We start from the raw sequence: 10,500 nt of genomic DNA, 5'->3' as shown, positions 1-10,500 counted from the left end.
TTAATGGACCTTTTAAGACCATTTTTATTATAGAAGTGTAATGGAACATTTGAATGGTGTGTTTGGATACGGTGTGTGTGTGTGTAGAGCATAAGAGCCTAGAGATTGTGGGCATCATTTATGACAATTGTTACATACATAACAAGATCCTTGTACTAAGTCATTGTTTTCCATTAAGCTAATAAGATGCTAATGAAAATGTAGAATGTTTGAAGATTTTTTACTTACAAGTATCCTTAGGCATTAATAGCATTTCTGCAAACTGTCAATAGCCATTTTGACGAATTAATAAGCCTTAGAGATGAGATAGAGGAAAGATCACAAGGCTGAGAAAAAAAGACCTGGTGGCTTCACTAGCATTGTGAACCCTTCTTACGACTCTGGTATTTTGATCTCTTTATCTCTTTTTCATTCTCTCAATTTTTCTTCTCTCAATTATATATATGAAATATGTGTATGTATACATGTGTATAAATAGATATTTTATTTGTAGATATTAGATATTTAATCTACTGTTTTTAGTAAAAAGGCTGTCCTTTTCAATAAGACAAAATTTTATTTTCTTCAGCATTCTCCTAACAAAAAGACAATGAGCAGGGTCCATAAAAACAATTATATTTATTTCTTCACGTTCCATTATCCCTACTAATGGAGGGAAGCAGTGATATAGTTAATTCAACAGTGAACAGCCCAAATATTCTATCAGTGCATATTACATGTTCCCTCCTACCTCCCCATTTTTGGCTGCAGATTTTTTTGGTAACCAAAATCATAGGGTATTGGAGTTTGAGGAAGCTCTAGTTAGCCCTTTTAAAAAATCCCTCAGACCAAATATATTTAAATAGACATAGTTTTGAGAAAGAAGGCACCACAGTTTGTTTTACATCCCTCAGACAAGTCAAGTGGGTTGTCCATAGTCATAGCACTAGAATCACAAAAGCTTAGGATGTTGGATTTTGAATGATCAAGTATTTCCTGATTGGTGGCTTGGCTACAAAAGTCATGGAAACTTGTATGTCTTCACCACTTGGAATTAAATGGAACGACGAGGATGGGGTGGGGTATCAGGGGGTTATATAAACTGCCCTAGTTGGTCAAATGCTCTTGCTGACATCCCAATACAGCCTTCTCCAGTAGGCTACATAGTAAGTTTGGGGATGGGGGAAGTTAATTCTCTGCTCAGGTTCACATTGGGTTCAACAAATTAAGGGCTTGCTTTGTATGTTAGATGCCTGGAGATATGGAAGAAAATGAGAAATAGTTATTGCTTCAGGGAGTACTGAGTTAAGACATGTACAAAACATCTTTGGCAGGCTCAGACTCAGACCTATGCAAAAAGTTGCTTTGAGATTTCAAGGGGATGAACAATAATTCTAGCTGTGGAAGTTTCACGGAAAAATTGGCATTTGGTAATATTTCAAATTCTGTTATATATAGTTTATAGAAATTCCCATCTTATGAAATAAGGCAGCTAGGAGGTTCCATAGTGCATAGTGCTGGCCTTGGAGGCAAGGAGATTCATCTTCCTGAGTTCAAATCCTGTCTCAGACACTTACTTGGTGTGACTTAATCCTGTTTGCCTCAGTTTCCTCATCTGTAAAATGAATTGGAGAAGGAAATGGCAAACCACTCTTTGCCAAGAAAGTGGGGCTGCCAAGTCAGACATTCCTGAAAAGCAGCAATAAAACCCTTCTGTAACACTACCCATTTTACCAATGTCAGCATCCTAGACTCAGTCTTAAGTGACTTCCCTATGGCCCTACAGCTAACAAAGATCATAACTTTAGAGGCAGAAATTCTTCAAGGTCAATTTTTGAACATCCTCAATTTACAGAAGTCTGGAACATTTAAGTGACTAGGATAGTCCAGTGGACAAAGTGCAGAGTCTGGTGCTTTGGCAACAAATCCACACTGTTCTGTGATGCCTTTAGAACCACCAAGAGAATGCTCCAAAGTAGTCATGATAATCCTGTGATTTCTGCTTTTTGCTCTGATTCTGATTGACAGCTGGGAAACACTGACTGAACACAGTAATTGGATGGTTTATGAAACAAAACAAGCTTGCTGCTTTCTGAGCTTGCATTTCAATTATTCCTGCTTCTTCCTTCTCCCATCCTTCCCTTGATCTACAGATCTGAGGCTCTTTGGTTAAAACAGACAATTTGCGCCTGACCTCGTAGTCATTTAAACAGTTAATCTACTCTGTAACAACCTTATGCTATGCATATTGTAAATCTCACGACTCCCATGTTTCCTCTTTCTCCCCAATTTGAAATTGTGATCCAGGATAAGTCTTCAGAGATAACACTCCTGATAACTCCCACATCTCCCCATAATGGTCCCAATAACACCTAGCATTATAGATCAGACGCTCTAGGTCACTCATTAGTGAAACTTGGGCCAAAGAAACATTCTAATCTATGGTTTTTCATTCCCCCAACTAGTAGCTGGGATCCCCAAGTGTCTGGAAGCAGAGAAAGAACACTATTTCCCACCCATCATTCTGGAAGCTCTGCAATAGAGAAAGTATTTCTGATATGTGTGAGAAAAAGGACTTTTTCATGTACAAAAAAGGAAACTGGGAATTCATTGGTGGAACTGCCATATCACCCCAATCTAGGGAACTGCCCATATAACCACCCAATCTGGCTGCAAATTTGAAGCCTATATAACTCCACTCTCCACTTCAGCTGGCTTTGAATAATATTCCATAATACATTTTTGGGGGGCATCTATATGTTATACATGGATTTCCTTTCCCCTTTCTCCTGCAGACACTTGGGTTACCACATAATCACTTATTTGGAGTCATTTGCTACCACACGAAGGAACTGATTTGGCAAGATAGATTGATTAGGGAATATTATTCCAATTGCTGCACAGTGGTCTCTATTTTTACTCGGATTTCGTCTTCCTTAAGTTACTAGAGACTAGCTTAAAATGGCATAACAATAACAAAAAAAAAAAAACAAAAACAGTGAGTTTTATGAATTCTTGGCATTTAGAATGCTAGCTGAAAGATGGAGAGCATTTCTCAGCCACCCTCCTTTTAAATGATAACCTTGAGGTTTTCCTCGGATGCCTGAGATATTTTTAGGCGGCTGCATTCTAAAACACTAACCGACTGCAATTTAATTAAAAGTATGTTACTGTATAATAAAGAGCATACGATTACAGCTGACATCACATATTCATAATGTCTATGGCATAGGAATGTCAAATATATATGGAGTGGGTGGAAAAAGAAGAAAGCCGACCTCACCTCTTATTCTTTCTTCGAGAGAAAGCTCTCGTGTTGTGGCAATGTTTTGGAATATTTTATAGCACATTAGAAAAGCATGGAATAAACACACCAGTAATTCAACGTGCCTGATGGCAAAAAATGAAAGGCTTACTCAGAAGCAGAGGAAAAAATTGGACTTTCCTAGCAGATGTTTATTTAAATACAAATAACTCCTACTTTTCCTGTTATCTCCAATTATATGATGCAACTTTTTTTTTTTTTTTTTTTTTAACCAGAAGAAGGGCTTTTAAAAACAGCTTTCCAGGCAGTGGAATAAACAATAACTATATTTGGCCAACAGCTGTTTTTTGAAAATGAAATGTCAGCAAAGCTGACTGTTGTACAAAGAAACTTAATTTCCCAACTACCTTTGCCTTGGGTCAGTAGAAGCAGAGCAATCTTGTATTTGTACCCAAGTGATTAGTGGCAGGGTTTAAATTGAAGGCATCAGTTAGAGATTGCACCTCCTCCATCCTTCACTAGGCATGTGCATCAGATGGGACGGACTGGAGGGAGTTCTCACACAGTTTAGAGGCACTAACAGCCCGTGGAGGTTGTGTGAAGCTAGACTTTGGGATTATTTCCTTGCTCAGTTTCCATCATGAACATTTACTATAGGATCTATAGCTAGGAGGGACTCATGCCTCTCATTTCACAGATGACCAAGTTGTCCAAGCTCACCTTAATCAAAAGAGGCAAATTTCAAAGTAAGTCTTTTGATTTCAGATCTTAACAGAGGATCCATTTGTATCATGCTTGTGTGTGAAATCAAATGAAATTCCTTTATTATATGCACACGTCATGTGAATATTCCCAGTTTACAAGAGGATTTGATAAATTGACATGCTCTTAAAAATGGATTCTTATCAAGGTAGCGGGATGTTGAAGAAATGACACCAGATTGGCTCCAGAAAACAACACTGAAACGACAGGAGAAAAAGGAACAGAATACAGGAATTAAGAGTTGTGGCCACTAAGCAGTTTTGAATGAAGAAGTTGATAATATCGGGGGTGTCTGAGAAGGAAGAAAGGAGAGAGAAGTCCTTAGTTCTAGGATCTAAAGCTGGAAGAGAATCGCTATATAGTCCTGTTTTCCCATTTAATTGAGACCCAGGAAGGTTAGGTGATCTCAAGATGAAGATCAGGAATAGGATTTAAATGAATGTGTGGATTATGTTTAATTATAACCCTAAATAGAATGTAAGTCATATGAATGCTGGTAAATATTTAACAACCAGCTCTGTAGAGAAAATGTTCTTGTGACACACAAGTTTAATTTACATGCTTATCATCATTTTCTTAAGTCTACACAATCAACAAAACAATAAATCAAGCTCCAGTTTGTAGCATTTTAAAAATTTTTTCCAGGTGTAAATATGCTAGAAATTTAATAATTGGCTTTGGTAAAAGTTGGCTGCAAGACTCCCCTAGAAGGTGCCTAAAATATCGTGAGTGGGGGTGATGAAGAGGTGGCCCCTGTGAGCACTTTGTGATTTATTTACAAGGCACTTCCACATGTGATCTCAATATGAGACTAATTTTCATTAAGTACCTACTAAGGGCCTCCCAACAATACCATGCAAAGGGTAGATTGTCTGAACGTTGTTTTGTGGCCTCTTTCAAAATCTCTAAAAATAATATTGGTCTAGATAACACTTTTCAGGCCTTACATCCTGGATTTCTATCATTTTCCAAGTTTCTCCCAGTACTAAATTTTGTGAGGCTGATGATGGTGTAACTTGTCCACACGCTTCAAGAAGTGTCTTGGATTCAAGACTTGCTGCCTGTCCTAAGAGGTTGCTGTTTACCAATGGGAGAGATACAGATAAGAGATGTGTTTTGTAATTATTCAAATTTAAGATTTCTCTAGTGGAAGAGACTTCTGCCATTTTGCTGACAATCACATATTGTCTTAGCACCCAGAGTTTAAATGACCAGATCAGGACCATACAACCTCAGTTTCAGAGAGAGAATCTGACATCAGGCTGTACTGACTCCAGGACCATGGACCCTGGGCTGGGTTGACATGTTGGCTTCCAATTTCAGATGGGGTATAATGACTGGTATCCCTGAACAAAGAAAGAAGAGTTTTTAAAATGTGTATTTATGTTGTATTACTATTTTATAGCTTCCTCTGTCTCTCTTTCCCTCCCTTTCTCCCTATCATCCATTTATAAGAAGAATGTAAGTTCCTTGGATCCCAGAACTCAGTGCCTGGCACAGTACCTTGTACATAGATACATGTGTGTGTGTGTGTATGTAGCTATGTTTGTTAATTTTTTTTTGGGGGGGGGAAATCGCTTACATTCCCCCTTCATTGCTTGACACATGGTATTTTTCAGATAATTGCTGGATCTTGATAAGCAAAAAAGAAAGAAAAATTAAGTGGGGTACAAGCCTGCCAGGCTGAAAGCATTTTCTTACCCTTTTTGATCATTGTTGTTAAAGATAATTTCCTTTGGTTTAATGAGAAGAGATTCTTCATGAGGAAGGGACACTAATTTTCTTGAACTTGGCCCTGGTAATCATTCCAGGCACTAAGTTCATTGTAGCTCCTTGAGATCAGGAATCGGTCTGTCCTATAATCAGTGTCTCCTCACAGAATCTACATAGAACTTTGTACAGAGAAAAAAATAAATAAATAAATAAAAGAGCTTAATCTATGTTGCTGTTTGGTTTGATGTTTTCATTAGCTACCTTCTGTTCAGAAAGCTCTCTTTTGTTGGGAACATGCATCTTTGAGTGGAAGGTGTTCTGAGAACATGAATATTAATTTAATGCACATTTGTGACTCATCTGGTGCCAAGTGTAAGCAATCTGGTGTCATCTGGGACATTGAGTTCAATTCAACAGGTATTTAATGAAGGTTTTCTATGGGCATAATATTGTGCTAGGCCCCACGAGGGCTACAAGAGTCTGATTCTGCCGTTGCCTTTGCAGAGATTTCGATCTTCTTGGGAAGAAAAAACCCCAATTCTTCAATTGTTCAGGAACTCATTATTTTCATGGTCTCTAAGTCCTCTACACTTCAGTAGACAGACTTTGTGATTAAGTGGCCAAAAAATTCAATTTCATGTGTCCGGCCTGGTGATGAGCCTTCCACACTTGGAAAGGCACCATCTATGGGTGAAGGACATGGTCCATTTCTGAAACTAGACTCAGGACTTTTTTTTTTTAGGAACTGCTAGAATTTGAGAACCCAGGGCCACTATCACCCCTTGGGATGAGGATCAGAAGAGGTCTGTAGAGGAGACAACAATTGTCATTTACTGAGAGTCACTAAAGAACCGTGATTCAAAAATTTTAAAAGTGATATGTACAGATATATATATATATATATATACTTATATATATAATTTATATTTATATTATTTATATATACACACACATACACACACTCTGTTAGAAGGAATAGGGATGAGGGTGGGTCACAAACAATTAAGATTATAATGGAGAATATTCTAGGATATGAAAAATCAGCATTTTATAGTAAAGAACAGTCTTGGAATTGGTAAATTCTGGCTTTAAATCCTGCTTTTGACATATACTGGTTGTGTGACTCTGGGCAAATCACTTGCGCTATCAGTTCCAGCAAGTGATCAAACAGCTGCTACCCCAGACTAGAGGAGGGATTTAATCACGTAGTTCCTCTCTGGGCAGAGAGATGGTTCTTCTAAAACACTATGCCCACTTGATCTTGTCCGTGTGCAAATTGAGAGCAGGTGACTTCCTGTAGAACATGCTTATCCAGATGTTTCACATGTAGAGTCCATCTACAAGTCTTGGCCTGGGGGAATAGAGGCAACTGTAGCACAGTGGAAAAAGCATTGAAAAGTCTCGGAAAATCTGGAAGTTAATTCTGGATCTGCTCCTAATTTTCTGAGAAAAACCAGGTCTCATTTTTTTTAACCTGCAAAATGATCCTGAGGTTCTTCATAAAGATGAGTATGTGAATTTAGAAATGATTTTAGATATCCAGTTTTTTGGATAATAATAAAAGCTGCTCTCTATTTAACACTTTGAGGTTTGCAAAGCTCTTCCTTATATTTTAATGATCAATAACACCTAAAGATTTATAAAGGACTTCATATTTGGATGGTCTTGGGCAACCCATGCCATTGGTAAAGGTTCTGCTGAGCCCTCCCAAGGAAATCTGGGATTTATAGCACCAGAGAGAAGTTATTCTCTTCCTTCCCTGTTGGTTTTGAGCCCGGAAGGTAGAAAATCATCACACTAGAAATTTTGAAATATCTGTCCTGGATTGAGTAAGAGTTGGAGCAAAATTCCAGTCTCCAAAGGAAGATGTGATGGGAATAACCATGTTAACTTGAGACGAGCAACTTACTTGTTTAAAGCCTCCATTTTGTGAGTAGTTGTTATGCAAGCAATTTTTCTGTAACATAAGTATTTGAGTAATATAGTTTGGCAAATCATTTCTCTGGACTTGGATGACTGAAAGAAAGAGCGAGTCTGACAACTGCGTGTAACTCAGTCTTATGCATGAGTCTAGACATCACCTCATATTTTGTTGGTCCTTTTTGAAAATTTGATAAATGACTAATGATGTATCCTGCTAAATCTGGTCAATAACTGAGAATTTGCTAATGAGATTAGAAAATTAGAGCCATGATTGGAAGATAACTTCTTTTCACCAGTTCATTTTGAACTTAGATCAGATCTGATCAGAATTTAGATGTAACTTGTAAACATCCTTATTCAGAATCATAAAAACCCACTGGAGGCTCTAGTTATTGGTCTACCCTTTGGTCTTGACTAGAACAGACTTGTGGGTTTAATATAGTCAGAAATATAAGCATTCTGTATTGAAAGATGGAGACAACCAGAATACCACCTCGGAGGGGAAACAAAGAACCTCCTTTTGGGCATGGAGGAAACTGTCATAAACATCATTAGAAGACCTATTTATTGGTACCTTTAGGAATCAGGTTGGCAATTTGTTCCTAGAGAGTTTGATTTTGTATTCATGAATAATCGGGAAAGATTGATCAGCAATTAGGTGGTGCAGTAGATAGAGTGCTGGGGCTGAACTCAAGAAGACTCATCTTCCTGAGTTTAAACTTGCTCTCAGACACTCACTAGCTGTGTGAACATGGGCAAACTTAACCCCATGTGCCTCAATTTCCTCATCTCTAAAATGAGCTAGAGAAGAAAACCATTCCATTATCTTTGCCAGGAAAATCAGGTCATGAAGAGTTGGATATTTCTGAGAAAGCACAAACAAAAAATACTTTGAATAATAATAACAAAGTTTGATTGCATGTAATGATTGCAAATTATATTAGCATGCCATCATCTTTATAATGAGCAAATTAATGGTTTTTTTTAAAAAGACCTTATTTTTAACATTTAAAAAATTTAATTCCAAAGTCTCTCCCTTCTCTATCCTTTCCCTACCCATTGAGAAGTCAAGCATTATGATTTTAATTACACATGTGAAGTCATGCAAAACATATTTCCATATTAACCATATTAGAAAAAAAGCAAGAAAATAAAGTGAAAAAAGAGTAAGCATACTCATGGCAAATTGGTTTTAGCCATTCATTCTATTACAGAAATGTATGGATTGTGTCAGGGACCAAAAGGGAGGTCACCTTGATGGAGCTCTCAATAAGCCTCTCCCCCTTTTCCTTTTTAAAGATGAGTAAAAAGGAAGTCCAGTCTGCTTTGCTCCACAGCAACACCTGCTAGTCACAACTGGGAGATCTCAACAAGCCAGCAGGCCCTAGAATTAGGGATTTTTATCTCTCATTTAAAAGATGTGGAAACTGATGAAAGGCAGGGATTTGCCCCCGCTCACAAAGCTCTGAGCATCTGACCCGAGATTTGAACCTTGGTTTTCGCTAACTGGGAATCGAGGGCTCATTCTCCTGAGTCATGTTAATGATCTACATCATTATCTAAGCACAGAGTATATTTCTACATTGAATTGAAGATTTTCAGAAGATCAGGATGTGCGGTCTGGGGGAACAGGCCGATGCATGTCCACAGATGCTGTAAACATTAGCATAACATCTCTCCTGCGTTTCATGATCTATTTTACTTTTCATGAACACCTTTAAGATTCCAGTCTATACTTAAATCAACTGATGCTGAGTGAAATGAGCAGAACCAGAAGATCACTGTATACTTCAACAACGATACTGTATGAGGATGTATTCTGATGGAAGTGGAAATCTTCAACATAAAGAAGATCCAACTCACTTCCAGTTGATCAATGATGGACAGAAATAACTACACCCAGAGAAGGAACACTGGGAAGCGAATGTAAATTGTTAACACTACTGTCTATCTACCCAGGTTACTTATACCTTCAGAAGCTAATAATTAATGTGCAACAAGAAAAAGGTATTTACACACATATATTGTATCTAGGTTATATTGTAACACATGTAAAATGTATGGGATTACCTGCCATGGGGGGGAGGGAGTGGAGGGAGGGAGGGGATAACTTGGAAAAATGAATAAAAAAAAAAAAAAAAAAAAAAAAAAAAGATTCCAGTCTATAGATACCCTCCTCTTTAATCCCAAATCAGCAAGTTTGGGTTTTATCTTTGTAAATAAAATAGTTCTTCCCGGGATCCCATCCCCTACTCTCTTGGAGAACACAGCGAGCTCCTTTAGCCAAGAGGAAATCAGCCACTGTCTCTAATGTAGGCCCAAGAATAGCCTGAGCCTTGGGGAAGAGACTTGTCAGTGAAATGTTTTGGGGAAAGCCCATGGTGTATCAGTACGGTGTTCATTTCGGTGTGACCGACGTCCCCGAGATAAACTCATTTCATAGTCCTATTGCATGAGGTCCATGTGATCCAAAGTGCCCCATATACAGGGTCTATCCCTTCATGGGCACATGCCATGATTGGGTTCCAAAGATTGGCCAACGGTCTGCACCAAGAAAGCCAGAGGCAGATAACAAGGGATCAGGGAGGTGTTCTTAGTGAGAGAGATGAGGGCGGAGTTGGGAGGGAGGGAACTGGGTAGGATTTTGTGCAGAACTTTGGCTCCCTCCCCCAACTGTATATTTGACTTTTTCCTTCTAATTAAATCTCTTTTTAAGGTTGAAGTCATTTTGAAGGCCAAAGATAGAGCAACCTGAAAGGGGGAATTGAAAACAAAGTCTGCCCCATGAGTCAAAGTCTTGTTGACATAAAGACTCAATAATAATAACTACTATTTACCATATGCCCATAATTTATGGC

This window comes from Sminthopsis crassicaudata, chromosome 2, assembly GCF_048593235.1.
Source record: "Sminthopsis crassicaudata isolate SCR6 chromosome 2, ASM4859323v1, whole genome shotgun sequence".
Classification (NCBI taxonomy): Eukaryota; Metazoa; Chordata; class Mammalia; order Dasyuromorphia; family Dasyuridae; genus Sminthopsis; species Sminthopsis crassicaudata.
The sequence above is the reverse complement of the archived record's forward strand: the minus strand, read 5'-3'. Positions refer to the sequence as shown.